Source organism: Narcine bancroftii, chromosome 13 (assembly GCF_036971445.1).
Source record: "Narcine bancroftii isolate sNarBan1 chromosome 13, sNarBan1.hap1, whole genome shotgun sequence".
NCBI classification, from domain to species: domain Eukaryota; kingdom Metazoa; phylum Chordata; class Chondrichthyes; order Torpediniformes; family Narcinidae; genus Narcine; species Narcine bancroftii.
In genome coordinates this window covers 71,384,647-71,403,120 of record NC_091481.1, presented here as the reverse complement: position 1 = coordinate 71,403,120, position 18,474 = coordinate 71,384,647, and the positions used below count along the sequence as shown (strand labels likewise).

Here is an 18,474-nt window from a genome sequence, read left to right as displayed (position 1 = left end):
TATCTGCAACATCTTGTCTCTGACTCTCTCTAGTGATCAGGACTATCACTAGCACTCTATCATTACCACTTCAAAATCTCACTTTGGCAGGGCGTGGTACCCACCTGTTTCAAATGGTCCTCATTCACATCGGTTCCCAAGCAGAATGCGGAAACCTGCCTAAATGACCATCGATCAGTGGCACTCACATGAATTGTGATGAAAGGCTGGTGTTGAAGCATATCAGAGCATTGGGGATTGGAAGGAGATGGACAGTGGGGTGCTGATCAGTAACTTGAGGACTCAGATTTGAGATAATTAGTTTTATGTCATCAATTTTTAATGTTCCAGCTGACATTGACCAAAAGGACAGGTAACACAGATTCAATAGCAAATAAATTATTGATGAGTAATATTGTTAAGGTTATGGGGAAAGGACAGAGGAATCTTTCAAAGAGTTAGCATTGATACAATAGGCAGATGGCCTCTGTCTTTGCTGTATGGCTGTTATTATTCCGTTTCTGCAAAGACAAGTATGATTTGCAAGGATAATAGGTGCAGTGAACACTGTTCACAGATGGAACAAAAATCTGTACTACTGCAGTTAAAACTGTCAGAAAGAAAGAACAAAAGAAGGAAGAGGAGATCTGCACAATTCATGACCTCGAGCTTTCCAAGAAAATTTGCTACCAATGAAGTAAATTGGAAGTGTGGTCATGGTTATTATGTTTGATTGTAGCAGCTAATTTACATAAAATTCCTCAAAACGTACTGGCAAGAATGTTGCATATACGATCTCTTAGACGACGGAAAGAACAATAACCTCTAAAGAGTCTTTTTACTAAAGCCAGCCTCCGAGGACATCCACAAGAGGTGGTGTCTCAAGAAAGTAGCCTCTATCCTCAAGGAACCCCACCGCCCAGGCCAGGCCCTTTTCACTCTGCTACCATCAGAAAGGAGGGTCATGAGCCTGTAGACGAACACCCAACGGCACAGAAACAGCTTCTTCCCCTCCACTATTAGATTTCAGAATGGACAATGAACCACAGACTCTACCTCACTTTTTTCATATCTTGAGGAAGGACTCAATCTCATGTGTATCTTTATCTTTGCTACATAAAGTACATTATTGAACAGCTAAGTTTCGCCAGCGTTGTGTTTTTATTTCAACCACAGACCTAACTTTTTTCTCTTCTTTTGCATTAATTTATTTACATTTTTTAAATAGCGTATTTACAGAAATGTAATTTATAGCAATTTTGCACCTCTAATGCACAATCTTTGGCTTGGCTTCGCGGATGAAGAATAATGGAGGGGTAATGTCCACATCAGCTGCAGGCTCATTTGTGGCTGACAGTCTGATGCGGGACAGGCAGGCACGGCTGCAGCAGTTGCAGGGGAAAATTGGTTGGTTGGGGTTGGGTGTTGGGTTTTTCCTCTTTGTCTTTTGTCAGTGAGGTGGGCTCTGTGGTCTTCTTCAAAGGAGGTTGCTGCCTGCCGAACTGTGAGGCGCCAAGATGCACGGTTTGAGGTGATATCAGCCCATTGGCGGTGGTCAATGTGGCAGGCACCAAGAGATTTCTTTAGACAGTCCTTGTACCTCTTCTTTGATGCACCTCTGTCTCGGTGGCCAGTGGAGAGCTTGCCATATAACACGATCTTGGGAAGGTGATGGTCCTCCATTCTGGAGACGTGACCTACCCAGCGCAGTTGGATCTTCAGCAGCGTGGATTCGATGCTGTCGGCCTCTGCCATCTCGAGTACTTCGATGTTGGTGATGAAGTCGCTCCAATGAATGTTGAGGATGGAGCGGAGACAACGCTGGTGAAAGCGTTCTAGGAGCCGTAGGTGATGCCGGTAGAGGACCCATGATTTGGAGCCGAACAGGAGTGTCGGTATGACAACGGGTCTGTATACGCTAATCTTTGTGAGGTTTTTCAGTTGGCTATTTTTCCAGACTCTTTTGTGTAGTCTTCCAAAGGAGCTATTTGCCTTGGCGAGTCTGTTGTCTATCTCGTTGTCGATCCTTGCATCCGATGAAATGGTGCAGCCGAGATAGGTAATGCTGTTATAAAACAATGAATTTCGTGACACATGTTCATGACAATAAATTCTGACTCTGATCTCTCAAGATGTTCAACAGGAATGTTGTCAAGTAGAATGTGAAGCTGAGCCAAGTACAGATGATTGAAAGTTTGAAGCAGAGACTAGCATTTAGTAAAGTCTCAAAGGAGGGAAGAAAGGCAAAAAGATTTAAAGAGATGGGATTTTCAGAGCTTAAGGGTCTAAACAATTGAAAGCATTTCTCCAAGGAAAACAAACGAGACTTGCCTTAACATCTCAAAGATGGCAGTACTGACAGCACAGCATCCTCAGTACTTCACTGGAACGATATCAGAATCAGAATCAGGTTAATTGTCATGAATGTGTGTCACAAAATTTGTTGTTTTGTAGCAGCAGTGTGGTGCATTAAAGTGCAAAATTGCTATAAATTACAGATCTGTAAGAACAACATTTAAAAATAAATAATTAGTGCAAAAAGAAAAAAAAGTGAGGTAGTGTCTGTGGTTCATTGTTCGTTCAGAAATCTGATGGCAGAGGGGAAGAAGTTGTTTTTGTAACACTGGGTACTTGACTTCAGGCTCCTTATATTCTGCCATCATATTTGACCTCCTTCCTGAAGGTAGCAAAGTGAAGAGGGCATGGCCTGAGTAGTGAGGGTCTTGGAGGATAGAGGCTGCTTTCTACCGCTTCTTATAGATGTCCTCGCTGGAGTGAGACTGACGCCCGTGATGGTGATGGCCGAGTTCACAATTCTCTGCAGCATTTTCCTGTCCTGTGCATTAGCACTTCCATAACAGACAGTGATGCAACCAGTCAGAATGCTCTCAATGATACACCTGTAGAAATTTGCAAGTGTCTTTGGTGACATAACAAATATCCAGAAATCTTGAGCATAGCTTACTGCAGTGGGATTTGAACCAACACATTCTGACTCAGATGATGAAGTCTGGTATTATATGTGGGCCAGTACAGGTAAAATGTGGTGCAGAAGACTTCAGAAGTTTAACTGTTCTCAGTGCTAATCACTGAGATACTAAAGATCGCCTCATGGCTCTTGGGCTATTGAAGGACTAGCAGGGATGGGCAACCTTTTAATTTTTAATTCCACGATTAATGAAGGCCAATATACCATATGCCTTCTTAACTACAGAATCAACCTGGGCAGCTGCTTTGAGTGTCCTATGGGCTCGGACCCCAAGACCCCTCTGATCCTCCCCACTGCCAAGAGTCTTACCATTAATACTATATTCTGCCATCATATTTGACCGACCAAAATGGAACCACTTTACACGTATCTGGGTAGAACTCCATTTGCCACTTCTCAGCCCAGTTGCATCCTGCTGTAACCTTTGACAGCCCTCCACACTATCCACAATACCCTCAACCTCTGTGTCATCGGCAAACTTACTAACCCATCCCTCCATCTCCTCATCCAAGTCATTTATAAAAATCACAGAGTAAGGGTCCCAGAACTGATCCCTGAGGCACACCATTGGTCACCAACCTCCATGCAGAATATGACCCGTCTGCAATCATTCTTTGCCTTCGGTGGGCAAGCCAGTTCCAGATCCACAAAGCAATGTCCTCTTGGATCCCATGCCTTCTTACTTTCTCAATTAGCCTTGCATGGGGTACATTATCCAATGACTTGCTGAAATCCATGTACGCCACATCACATACAATTTATTACGAGCACCGGATTATTAACCATGATACTTTGTCCTGGACGGAGCCGAGCTTTTTGAGGATTTGTTTGCAGATGCACTTTTTCTGGTAAATCACAACAAACATAGACACATTAAAGAGGTTAGAAGAAGGAACAAATACCTTTTTCAGTGACCTTCAGGTCTTCAGGACATCGAAAAGCGCCTTACAGGTAATAAACCAGATTTAAAGTAGTCTGTTGTCTTGTGACTGGTGGTCCATAGATCACATGTTCAAATTTCATCAAGGCAAGCTATCAATTGTTTCCTGCACACAAGGAACAGAAAGAACAAAGACTCAAATTTCCAGTCAGAACAGCGTTATGTCCAGGGAATCTCAGCATGAGAAGGCTTTGCTGGATTAAAAAGTTCCATGATCTAACTAAAAGATATTGGAAACCTGAAATGGGGATGATCGAGAGTTATCTGATCCCTTGAAGTTGCTCTGCTATTTGATTATTTCTACCGATGGACTGTGGGGAGCATTCTGACTGGTTGCAAAACTGTCTGGTATGGAGGTACCATGACTCCACAGAGTTGTGAATTCGGTCTGCGACGTCACAGACATCAGTCTCCACACCATTGAAGACTTCTATAAAGGTTGGTGTCATAAGAAAGCAGCCACTATCCTCAAGGATCCTCACCACCCAAGCCATGCCCTCTTCACTCTGCTATTGGGAAAAAGGTTCAAGAGGCTGAAGGTGAGCACCCAACGGCACAAAGATTACTTCTTCCCCGCTGCCATCAGATTCTTGAATGGACAATGAACCATGGGCAGTACCTCACTTTTCTCTTCTTTTTGCACTAATTTATTTACTAATTTGATTCAAATTAATTTATATCAATTTTGCACCTGTTAATGGTGTTGCAAATCAACAAATTTCATGACTCACGTTCAGGACAATAAATTCTGATTCTGAAGCTCATCGAATCCCTCAGGTGTCACCTTTCCAGCCACAAGCAACCTATCAAACATTGTTTCCTGCCTCTATCTTAATTTTGGATTAATTTTTTCATTAATAACAACATAAATCAGGGATGTAGCCAATGGCCTTTCCGATGATCTTAAAACAGAATAGCTGATGTGATGTATGGCCAGATGTAACGTGTGGTGGAGGAGTCTAGGTAGTATGGAAGAGCTTGGATTGGTGCTCACTCATACCTGGTGGCAGCTGCTGCCTTTTCTTTGTCCCTCTCCACCTCTCCCATCCCTCTGATGAGGCTGCACACCATCTGATTCACATGGAAAGTGTTGATGTGACCCAGCCTCTTTCACGTCGATATGAAACTTGCAGATGGGGTTAAATAAATTTCTATTCACTGCCTCTTGAACAAGCTAGGGAGGCTACGAACTTCCAAGGAATGGATTACAAAAAAAAAAATTAAATTTGTTTACAACAAGAGAGAAGCTGATTCCGGATCAAGCTAACACTGACAAACAATTGAGAAAAGAATTCCAAAAGGAGTTTGAAAAAAAGTAAAAACACATTTGCTCGAGAAACTCAGCAGGCCAAACAGCATTCATTATGGAGCCCTTCATCAAGGTATGAGCAAAATGTAGACAGGCACCCTAACAAAATGGTGGGGAAGGGAAGGGGAGGAGCACGGTTCTACAGACAGGAGGTAGTAGGTGGATAAGGGAGAGAGGGCACAGCAGCAAATAGGGGAGAGGGATGGCTCTGTGATTGGAGAGGGAAGGGAGTGGAGAGCTGGAGGAAAGAAGAAAGAGGGGTGGGGAAGGGAGGGAGAATGGGGAGTGGTCTAGCAGAGACAGGAGAAGTCGATGTTAATGTCATCCGGTGGGATAGTACATGTCAGTGAGGGAGTGGGGTGCAGAATTGAAGTGGTTGGCCACTGGGAGCTCTCTGTCACTGATGCGGACAGAGCATAAGTGCTCAGTGAAGCGATCTCCCAGTCTAAACTCCTAGAGGAGTTTGATGGATGTAGAGAAATTTGTGGGGGTGTCCTAAATGAAGGAGAATAAACATCGGCAGTTCTGCTCGAACAGGTGCATTGCTAAAACATTCATCCTCAAACACGCCTGTCGTTTATCTTATTAATAGAAATACCACATTCTCATGCGTTACCAATTCAGTCTAGCAAACTGTGGAAATCCAGAAACTTAACAACTTCTGTTCAATCAATTTTTACTTTCCTATGCAATGACTACAATAATTTCCAAAAAATAACCAGTTACTCGGTCCCACCTTGTCAATCCATTCTGCCATTTAACCTATTTCACCTTGCATTCTTCGAGATTGAAGATTCAATTTACTGTCATGTAATAAAGGCAGTGCAATATTACATGGAATTTGTTTTCATCTGCCCTAAAGCAGGCAGATTCACCATTGGCAGAAATTGCCTTAAGTGCCTCTTACAGTCAGAGAAAGAGAAGCAAAAGAGAATCCCCAAGTGTCCATGGATTTTCCTCTACCCTGCTGCAGCCCCACAGCCACACAGAGTCCAGTCCAAACCATCGACACCCCAAGCTCCAGATACGGACCTCCAATACAATCAGGAAACCTTCAGCGCCCTCGGCACCCTCTTGCATCCCAGTTCTGATACCTGGTACCTCGCCAGCCAGTCTTGAGCCAGCCTCCAATAGTCTGCTACCTGGTGTGAATCCCTTGACCACAGTCGACAGCAGCCCGTTTTAGTTTCTTGCCTCGCTCGCTGCCTGTGTGTTTCTTCAACTGCAGTACCCCTCACTGGTCCGCCGCCATGGTCACTGTCCCATGGGTCATTTCCTCTGCTTCTTCTTCTCAAACAGGGGGTGGTCTCCCCGTTTTATGGTGCCTACGCCAGTCCTCTGATTCCCTAGAGTATGCAACTCCTCAAAGCTGCTGTCAATTATAGGCACCATCTTCTTGGTTGCAGACCCCGTTGTTGAAGTATTTTTAAATAAAACCACCGTCAGCTCCATTTACAGGCCATTTAAATCCTGTATGGAGCTGACGGCAGTTGGACTGGGCGGTTGAACTCCACAGAGGCGCTGTGCCTCTGCTCTCTTTTCTCCATTGGTCCACACCAGCGATAGTGCTGCCGCTACAGCAGTTCCAGCAGCCCCGCCATCTGGTTTGGTAATTCTCCTGATTCTGTGAGATTTTCTGAGAGACGTGAGGCTGAGAGTTGAGTAGGTGGAAATCTATCACTTACCTCTTCAGGACTGAGGTAATCAGGCTATATTTGGAGAATTGTAATCTGTTGGACTCTTCATATTCAAGGAAGAAAACTTTTCACCTTTGTTGTCTGTACACAGGACCAACCCAAGTCTGTGTGGTTCATGCCCGTCCATTCCCTATATACCCATGACTGCGCAGGCAAGTTCAGATCCAACTCAATCTACAAATTTGTTGGTGACATTATGTAGTGTGGATTGCGGAGGGTCATCTTGAACCTGATCGGAAGTCACCTCATCTGCTAATCAAGGTCAAGCCCTGCCCACAGGTTAGTGCACACCCGATTATTGACCCCTTTAATTGCCTCGACAGCTGGGCCAGACGCTCCAGCTGATGGTACTACTGAATAAAGCCCAGCATGTGTGAGCCATCTGTCTCTTCTGGGACAAACCTTAGGTCCACTCCAGGTTGGGAACCATGGAGAGTTGTTGGTAAGGTGGGCTCAGACAAAAGGATGGGAACTGTAGTATTGTGTGCCTAGAAATCACTGTCACTAGTTTAATTAAGTGATGTGCCTGCCAGCGATATCAAGGGATGATGGGAATGTAATGTTACACATTTCTATCTGCAGTGGTTGTGAATGTGTCGTTTAACCCAGCGAGTGTTTGCATTTGTGTATCTTTTGTGCTGTTGTGTCTGTGATAGTACAGATCTATCACCAATGTATATAGTGTATATAGTTACAGTATCTAGACTGTGCTTACAGCGATTGGTTGAGAGCTTAGCCACGCTTACTGTCTGGGCCTTAAAGGGTTGTGTCCCTAGCCAGGTCGGATCATTCCGGACTGGTCGGCCATCTGTGAAGAGCTCCTGTCTTTTGCTAATAAAAGCCTTGGTTTGGATCAACAAGTCTTTGATTCTTTCGACGAGCTCTACAGTGACTCACCCACGCATGCAAATAAAAACTAATCTTCAACTAGCCCGTGTTCAGATTCATTGCTCTTGGGACCTGTCGAACCAGTTTCATACACACACCGCTGTTGGCTGAATGACTGGAAAGATGAATCACAATTCAGGATGGAGATTGAGAACCTGATTGGGTGGTGCCAGAACAACCCAATCTTGCTCTCAACATTACCAAGACCAAGGAGCTGAATGTTGATTTGAGGAAGAGAATGCCAAGAGACAACTCGCCTGTCCTCATTGATGGGGTGGAGGTGGAGAGGGTCAGAACCTTCAAGTACCTAGTAGTCCATATTTCAGAAGATCTTTCTGAGAGTGAACACAACAAGGCAACTGAGAAGGCACACCAACACCTCCAAGAAACAAACGGAGACATGGGAGATGATAGACGAGGTAATTTAGAGCAAGAAACAAACTGCTGGAGGAATTCAGGAGGTCAAGCAGCATCTGTGGAGGGAAAGGAATTGTCAATGTTTTATGCTAAAGCAGGTTCTCAACCAAAATGTCAGCAATCCATTTCCCACCTCAGATGCCGCTCAGCCTGCTGAATTCCTCCAGCGGTTTGCATTTTGCTTCAAGAAGCAAATTCTTTGGCAGTATGCACATTCAAACTTGTTTGATTTTGTGATAATATGCAATTACCACTTTCCTGCTGATGGTTCTTCCATGACTCATCATTGACCTTCTTCATTGTGAAGTGATATGGACCTTGGTTCACTGTGGATATTACCAAAGCAAAGTTTGGGGTTATCCAAGTTTGCTAGCAACTGACTCACCAACAGAATGTACTTGAAGATTCAGACATTTCTCATATGGTTCACTCCCAACCAACAACTGCATTTCTGTATAAGGAGCACGAGCAGTTAAGATACAATTTCTATCAGATCTTTCAGGACAATGAAGTTAGGACGTGTCCAGGATAGAACAGAAACAAGATAATGAGTTATTGTCATACACATTGTACAGTGTACGTATGCATCAACATTCTTACTTGCTGCAACTAACAGGTAGGAGTAAAAAAACAACCCATAATAGTTCATGTAATTGAATTATAAAACACAATAAATGCATAAGATGGATAAATAATAAATATTCACATAATCCTAGTGCAAAAAAAAAGTGACTTGCAAAAGTGCATTTAGTTCTTTTGTGGTGTCAGAGCAGTTCCTGATTAATGTCACGGAAAGTTCAAGAGTCTATAAGTTGTTCCTGAAACTGGACCTGCTGGTCTTCAGGCTTCTGAAGGTAGCAGCGAGAGAGGATGATGGGGGTCCTTTATGATAGGCTGGCTTCTTGAGGCAGTGCTTCGTAGATGTATTCAATGGATGGGAGGTCACAGCCTGTGATGGATCTGGCTACATTTGCTTCCTTCTGCATTCCTGGGCACTTGATGCAACTAAGTCAGTATACTTTCCATGCTGCACCTGTAGAAATTTGATGGAGTATCTTGATGACATACCAAATCTCCTCAGACTCCTTCAAAAGTTTGTGGGTGCTGCCAAAGAATTTGCTTCTTGAAGCAAAATGCAAACCGCTGGAGGAATTCAGCAGGCTGAGTGGCATCTGAGGTGGGAAATGGATTGCTGACATTTTGGTTGAGAACCTGCTTTAGCATAAAATGATGATGATTCCTTTCCCTCCACAGATGTTGCTCGATCTCCTGAATTCATCCAGCAGTTTGTTTCTTGATCTAGATTACATCGTCTACTGTCTCCCATGTCTCCATTTGTTTCTTCAAGATTGGTTAGTAAGTTAACACACACAATGGTATTGCAACCAACAGATAATATCCATAATCTCCCAACACTGATGGTTGTCAATCTGTGAATATCGTTCTGAGTTTTGATCTTCTTGTGGATGCAGAAAGATTATCTCCAATGGTGGAAAATCTAGGACAAGAGGGCACAACTTCAGGATTGAACAGAAATGCGGAGGAATTTTTTTCAGCCAGAGGGTATTAAATCTGTGGAATTTGTTGCCGCAGGCAGTTGTGGAGGCCAGGTCATTGGGTTTGAGTGGGAGAGGTACTTGAGTAGTTAAGGCATCAAAGATTATGGGGAGAAGGCCAGGCAGTGGGGTTGAGTGGGAGAATGGATCTGCTCAGTATTAAATGGTAGGACAGACTTGAAGGGCTGAATGGCCTATTTCTGCTCCTTATGTCTTATAGCCTTAAAAATGTACAGAAGTCCCAGACATTCACAAGGGCATGTCCAGAAATGTAAAACTATAACTGTCAAAGAGACTTATTGGGATTGGTTCTATTCTCAAGGAAAGAGAGGTTTATAAAATAATGGAAGGATTTGAGAAAATCCAGTTATGGAGGAAGCAATGATATGGGTAGGTACAAGATAGTCACTAATAAATCCAACAAGAAATTGAGGAAAAATGTGATGAGAATGTGTAATTTGTTATGACTTGAGGTAATTCGGGCAAATAACAATGATGTATTTCAGAGGATTTGGGGGAAGTTTGTGATGGAAGAATGTTCTGACAGGGTGACATGAAGAAGTGTGAAAACTAGCCTGTGTGGAGCATAAATATTGGACCATGGCTGGAAAGCAGGTTACCACTGGGCCACCGACATGCCTGTGACAACCTATTCTCTGCATCGTATCATTAAAATAAATTAATGTGTTCAGCAATATCCTCGACCATAATAATGCTAGGAGATCACAGCAGTTGCCCATGACAATAGTGTACTTGTCTCCTACATAAAGCCTTTCTGGGTCTGACTCACCATTCCCCCTAATGCAACAGAAAGTGAAACCAGAGACAGGGATGGAAATGTATTCTCAGTACAATACCAGGCTTTATGAATTACTCTGTGTTCTTTTCACCTCCTAGCCCCCTGCAGTCAGAATTTGTTTTTACTGTTTCAATATGAAGGAGAATGTGTCCTGATATCTAAGACCATTAGACATACGAGCAGAAATAGGCTAATCAGCCAATCAAGTCTGCCCCACCAAGTCTGATCCATTCTCCCACTGAACCCCAATGCCCAGCCTTCTCCCAATAATCTTTGGTGCCCTGGGGAATTAAGAACCCATCAATCTCTGTCTTAAATACACCCAATGACCTGGCCTTCCCAATGCCTGTGGCAAGAAATTCACAGATTTACCACCCTAGGGCTGAAGAAATTCCTACGCATTTCAGTTCTAAGCAGAAGCCCTTCAATCTTGAAGTTGTCCTCTCTTGTCCTAGCTCTTCGACCATGGGAAACAACTTTTCTACTTCTACTTTGTGCACGCCTTTCATCATTCAAAATGTTTCAATGAGATCCCCCCCTTCATTCTCCTAAATTCCAAGAAGTACCAGCCAATAGCTGTCAAATGCTGCTCATATAACCCTTTCATTCCTGGAATCATCCCTATGAACTTCCTTTGAACCCTCTACCATCACCCATGTTCACCTTATTTAAATACAATAAACACGAGGTTACACATGATACAATATAATTGGTTACACAGGCTATACACCACGCCCCAAAAGTTAAATAAATGGGACCCAACAGTATCAGACAGATGTTTTCGCTGGAAGAAGGAAACGGGAACAACAGTACATGCAATTTGGGCATGTGAGAAAGTGGAAAAGTTTTGGGAAGATCTAAATCAGGTATTAAATAAAATCACAAAAAGCAACATACCAAAAAATCCAGAGATCTTTCTCCTAAGTAATATAAGAAGTAAAGAACTTGGACTCGATTTGGATGGAGCACAAAAAAGATTTATGATGATAGCCTTAGCTGTAGCAAAAAAATGTATTATGTCAACCTGGAAATTAGAAGATAGCCTGAGAGTACAGCAATGGTACATAGAAATGAATAGATGTATTCCATTGGAAAAAATAACATATAATTTAAGAAATAACATCATAGTATTCGAACAAATTTGGGAACTGTACATGGAACTTAACAGAGAAGTCCTACTGCGGACCTCCACCACCTAAAATGACAGAAGGAGAAGAAGACAAAATGAACTGACCCAGTATGTAAAAGTAGATGACACAAATTTCTTGTTTATTTTCATTGTGTGATGACATTGTTTAATGGGTTTAATGTATCATATAGGTTGAACGTTGAGTGGGTGGGGGGGGGGGGTGAAGGAGAGAGGGAAGGGAGGGAAGGGAGGGGGGAAAGGGGAGAAAATGACACTGTATATTCAAGAGGGAAATGTTTGTGTGTATTTTGGACAGTATGGTTCATAGTGTGAAAAATTAAAAAATTTAAAAAAAAGAATGCATGGAGAAGTCTATTCCTTCCATCTCTATCTTACGTATTTACTGTGACCTATAATGAGGCTAGTTGACCTAATGGATTCTCTCCGACTCTCAGCAAATGCGTAGTCACAATCCCCTCTTTATTGTTCCTGTATACCAGTGGCTTATTTGTTCTCATTTTCCCAAAAAGTTCCCTTATGATTCTTTTACTACTTACCTGCTAACTTAGAATGGTCAGTGAGAACAGTGCATGTTTGGGAAATACGAGGAAACTGGACTGGTGAGGGGAAGCCCATACAGCCAGGGGGAGAGCATACTAACCTGGGTCACGGAAACTCTGTGTCAGCAGCACCACCGGCTGCCTCATCGTCTGAAGAAAATCAGGTAGAATCTAATCTCAGTGTCCGAAACACATGTCGTCCCTTCCACATGGGATACATGAAGAAGGCCAGCTAAATGATCTGTGAACAGCTTTCTCATTTCAAATAAGACAATGAATGCTACCATCTTGCACTCAGGGCTGTGTGCTCAGCCCACTCCTGTTCACGCTACTAACTCACAACTACAGCCCCAGATCCAGCTCCAACAGTGTCTTCAAGTTTGCAGATGACACAACAGTCGTGGGCCTCATCAGCAACATCAAGTTGCACACAGAGAAGAGGTGAAAAATCTTGTGAAATGGTACGACAATGACAACCTGAGTCTCAACATGGACAAGACGAAGGAGATGATCGTGGACTTTAGGAGGACCAGGAATGACCACCCTGCACTACACATCAACAACTCTGTAGTGAAGAGAGTGGAGAACACCATGTTCCTTGGAGTTCACTTAACTAGTGATCTATTGTGGACCCTCAACATCTCCTCATTTGTCAAGAAGGCAAAACAGTGACTGCACTTCCTGAAAAGACTAAAGTGGGCAAGGCTACTGGCCACCATCATGTCAACCTTCTATAGGAGCTCTGTTGAGATCATCCTGGCCAGCATCACAGTGTGGTTTGGTTGCTGCAGAGAAATGGATCGGAGGTCAATCCACAGGACCAGAAGGGTGGCAGAGAGGATCATTGGAATCTCCCTGTGCACCCCCCTTTCGCCCCAAGTGATGTGAGCTATTGGGATCATTGTCTGAAGAGGGTTTGCAAAATAACTGAGGACCCCTTCCAGCCTGCATGCAGCATCTTTCAGCTGCTCCCATCGGGGAAGATGTTCCTCACCAGGCTGAGGAACAGCTTCTTTCCACAGATAGTGAGAATGCTGAATGACCAAAGGAACTGCTCACACTAACCATCCGATACTAATATTAGTGCCTAATATTGTACAAAGCAATATTTATTTGTGTGGATGAAATACTTGACCTGTATATGTATTATTTGTCTGTATGTGTGATGTGTTTGCACCAAGGACTGGAGAACACTGTTTCGTCAGGTTGTACTTATATAATCAGATGACAACAACTTAATTTAACTTGACTTGCATCACACTAAAATGTATCATCAAGTATTTAGAGTAACTATTTGTTTTATGAACTTTTGATTTTTGAATTTTTGCCACAACACTGATATCTGATATTTCTTTGCTATCAGAATACTCTGGACCATTATTACCTAAAATACATTTGTCCAGCCTTTTCAATTTTTCATTTGTTGTTTTCCAATAATTCATCCTTTCTGTTGAAAGTGCTGTGGAATCAAATGTTTAACCATGTTAGTTAACATAAGGAAAACACTAGTCATAGTTTACCCTACTAACACTTGATCAGAGGTCAGTGTTGAAGTCAATTTTTAAAAATTTCTCATATACTTAGCTGAAACTGTTTCATTCACAGTGGTTCCAATTTTAAAAGGGAATTTGTACTGTGCTTTGTTGTGTAGCTCCTAAATGATAGACACACCGAGTGGGCCAAAATAGGTAAACATTGATGCCTGTGAGATGGCCTTTAGAGTCATGAAAGATTTTGATGGAGAAAACAATACGTTCTTAATTTTGGAATGAAAATGTGCAGACACCTCAATGTTTAGTGGAGGTGATGGGGGGGGTGGGGGGGAGGACAAAATTTCATCCCAAATGGGCACTGGTAGAATGAAGCTAACAAGACACAACCAATTTAACTTAGCCAGCAAGAACTCCAACAAAAACTTTTAACAGATCTAGCAATCCTCTCCCTTTACTCAATCTCACTGTCTCCATCTCAGGAGACAAACCCTCAACAGACATCTTCTATAAACTCAACAACTCCCAAGCTACTCGACGACACCTCTTCCCACCCTGTCCCCTGTAAGGATTCCATTCCATTCTCTTAATTCCTCCGTCTCCGTCGCATCTGCACTCAGGATGAGGATTTCCATGCCAGATCATCGGAGATGTCCTCCTTCTCCTGGCTTTCCCTCTACCACCATCAACTTGGCCCCCACTCGCATATCCTCTTTTACCCGCATATCTGCCATGGCTCTCTCTGCCCCCATGCTCACCAAACATCTCACCAGCCTCCGCATTCAACACATCCTCCTCCATTATTTCTGCCACCTACTATGTGATCCCACCATTAGACACATATTCCCCTCTACTCCCCACTCCGCCTTCTGCAGGGACTGCTCACTCCATGACTCCCCACCAAATGTACCCTTGGGACCTACCCCTCTGACCACAGGAGATACTCCACTTGCGGCCACACCTTCTCCCTCAACACCATTCAGGGCCTCAAACAGTCCTTCCAAATGAAGCAACATTTCACTTGTGAATCTTCAGGGTTCATCTACTGCATCTGGTACTCCTGCTGTGGCCTCCTCTTCATCAGAGAGACTAGACGCAGACTGGGAGATCGCTTTGTTCATTCTTTCATTATCATTATGTGGGTACTGTTCGATATTTACCGGGTAGGATTCAGCTGCTTCTATTCTTAGAGGTAACATTGTACAGCTTCCTGCCTTCAATTGTCCTGCTGCCAATACCTGCCAACATGCCCATTCTCATAAATTTCCTCAATTAATTTAATATATTCATCAATATTTTTACAATTAATAATCAAAAATAGTCAAACAAAATTAAAGAAAGAATTAAAAAAATTACAGCTTGTGATGTTTCGCCTGTTTGGCTTGTTTCAAGTCCTAGAAGCAGTAGAGTGTGGGCCCAAATAACATTTGTTGGTATCAATTTAAGGAGGTACATCTTACATTGCACAGTGGATTTGTGGGAATGTTCCTGTGTCTATCTACTTATGTAGAAGGAAGTCAGAGTAAGAATGCTGCGTGACACTAAGGCTTTCTTTCATTTAATAAAGATTTGTTTGAATTATTTTCCAGTTTATAACCAGCTGTTATCAGAGCAGGCCTCTTCATTTGTAAAATGACGCTGCCCTTCCACTTTTAACAGAAACTTCTCTATGAAACACCATATTCTACCCTTCTGTTTTATTTTGCATTACTTATTGTATTTCTTCTGCCTGTCCATCCCATAGGATGATGATAGTTCCCTTCAGTCAGTTTGTGGGGCTTGATAGAGGATATGCCACTTCTCAGAAAGGAACAGTGTGTGCGTGAATGGATTTTAGGTGAGTAGAGGTTGCACAGGTCCAGACCCACCCTCATGTCATCCCCACATGGATCCAGCAGCACGGTGAGATCCAACGGCTGGGAAAGTTCTGTTGCAGTGAATGGCCAGACCAAGCTTCAATGCAAGTGATGCCCTCTTCACGTTTCAAGGCACGTGTTTGCTAGATGGTCGTTGATCCAAGAGAGGGTCTGTCCGCCCTTATTGTACGTAAGTATAGATTGACTTAATAGCTTGGACATTGGGATTGCATACATTTTGAGCATCATTGCACATCACTATCCCTTGGTACACAGGGCTATAAGCAATAAACAATTTCCCTCTCCGCCCTCACTTCTTCCTGTCACCTTCCCCCAGCTCTGTCTCTCTCCCTTTTCCCTGTCTCCTTTTGCACAGACATGATCAATTCTCACCTCCCCCTGATCATATCCAATTGTTGGTCTGGATTCCTCCCCCAGCCGGCACTGTCTGTGTTCTTAAATTTCCAGTTTGTTTGCTCATTCTGCTTATGTCTTGAAGAAGGGTTCAGGGCCCAAAATGTTGGCAATACATCTTTGCCTTTGTGAGACCGGCTGAGTTTCCCCAGCATTTTGGTGTGTTGTTACTACAATCACAGCGTCCGCAGACATTCACGTTTCACTCAATTCCATTCAATGTATCAACATTGATGTAAAATATTTTGATGTGATTCCCAAGAATGTAAGTCAAATTTATTGTTATCTGATTGCACTAGTACAACCTGATGAAACAGCATTCTCCGATCCTCAGCCTAAAGCATGCAGACACACCAGTCATAACACACATACAGACATACAATACATATGCAGGACAAATATTCATATATACAAATAATATAGTTTCATGACTTTGACTCTGATGTGTCAGCAGTTCCTTTGGTTGTTTAACATTTTCACCAACCACGGGAAAAAGCTGTTCCTCGGCCTGGGGGTACTGCCTCCGATCCTCCTGTATCTCTTCCCCAAATGGAGCATCTCACAGATGCTGTGTGCAGGGTGGAAGGGGTCCACCCTACAGACAGCATCTTTTGCATGGCCCTCTTCAGACAATTATCTCAGTAAATCATGTTGATAGAGGAGAGGATCCATTGATCTTCTCTGCCACTCTTATGAAACTATGGATTGACTTCCGATCCATTTCTCTGCAGTAACCAAGTGTACGATAGGGAATTTCTCATAATGAGACAATGTTTGATATTAGGAGCTCCTTGGGATGGTCTGTGATGCAGAGAAGTTGATGATGAGGTTAACAGATTAATTTATCAAGAGATTATCGAGAGAATGTTGAGATTAAAACTGAGGCAGCAGAAAGAAATGGTGAGACATTTGAAGGGAATAGAATTTAAATATTGTATTGTGAAGGATTGTAGGGACTGGCCTCTTGAAATTACAAGAGGCAAAACAGGTAGGGATTTAAAAAACAAGGAGAATGTTTTAAAATTTTTGGCAGCAGTTGCAGGAGAGAATCTAGTCACACTACACAACCCAAAAAAAATTTGTAAAGTATGTATTCTTGTAGCTCAAAGAGGTTGATGTTCTCAAGGGGTTATGCACAGACCATAATCAGTACAAATTGAAAGCAACGTCTCCTCCTCAATAATTATTAACACAAGCACACCCCAAGGATGCGTGCTCAGCCCACTGCTCTACTCATGCACAATTCCAATGCTATTTACAAGTTTGCCAATGACACCACAGTTGTCGGCAGAATCACTAACGGCAATGAGGAAATGTATAGGAGAGAGATAGAGCAACTCTTTGAGTGGTGTCACAACAACAACCTTGTGCTCAACGTTAGCAAAACCAAGGAGATGATCGTGAACTTAGAGGGAGTCAGGGGAATATGACCCATCCTCATCGAGTGCTGAGCAGTAGAGAGGATCTTCAATTTCCTGGGTGTCAAAATCTCCGAGGAACTGTCCTGGAGCCTCCATGTTGATGCAATCATGAAGAAGGCTCGCCAGTGGCGATATTTTGTGAGGTGTTTGAGGAGATTTGGTAGGTCACCCAAAGATTCTCAAAATCTTCTACAGGTGTACTGTGGAGGGCATTCTGGCTGGCTACATCACTGTCTGGTAAGGAGACGCCAAATCTCAGAACGAGGAAAAACTCCAGAGGGTTGTTAACTCTGCTTGCGACATCGTAGGCACCAGACTTCACTCCATCAAGGACATCCACATGAGGCAGAATATTAAAAAAGTAGCCTCTATCCTCAAAGAACCCCATCGCCCAGGCCAGGCCCTCCTCACTCTGCTACCATCGGGAAAGATGTTCAGGAGACTAAAGACGAGCGCTCAGCGGCAAAAGGACAGCTTCTTCCCCCCCGCCATCGGATTCCTGAATAATCAACAGATACTGCCTGACTTTTTGTGCACTACTATTTTTACATTTTATATTATTGTTGTAAGATGGTTCATAACATGAATCTTTTCACTATTGACGCTGCCACAAAACACCGAATTTCATTACTTGATCATGAAAATAAATCCTGAATCTGATGCTGTTGGAGGCACTAACTTTCAGAAGAGATGTTAAATCAAGGTATTGACTATCATTCTGTTTGATCTCACAGTGGGGTTTCAAAGAAGAGCTGGGGAATTACCTCTGGTACCATGCCCAACATTTATCCTCCAATCAACATCATAAAAACACAAAAAAATGGTCATGATCAGGTTTGAGGAAACTTGCTGTGTGCAAATTAATGTTGTGTTTCCAACAAACAACTGTGATTACACTTCAGAGAGTACTTCAGTGGCTATTAAATAGTTTAGAAGAAAAGTGTGAAAGAAATTGCATAAAAATGCGATCTTTCTTTTAATATCTAATTGTTTTGATTTTTTTTTCCCAATTATTCTTTTGGTTGGTACC

The 18,474-nt window shown here is 42.8% G+C and overlaps 1 protein-coding gene across 3 annotated transcripts in view; it reads right to left on the bottom strand.

Annotated features, from left to right (window-relative positions):
* The window catches only part of LOC138747903 (ankyrin repeat and fibronectin type-III domain-containing protein 1-like), a 171,967-nt gene that overhangs the window by 70,340 nt on the left and 83,153 nt on the right, over window positions 1-18,474 (bottom strand). For all 3 annotated transcript variants that reach the window (XM_069907529.1, XM_069907528.1, XM_069907530.1), the window contains one exon: window positions 3,871-4,014. The gene's annotated coding sequence lies outside the window, so the exon portion shown is untranslated. The remainder of the gene's footprint in view (window positions 1-3,870; window positions 4,015-18,474) is intronic.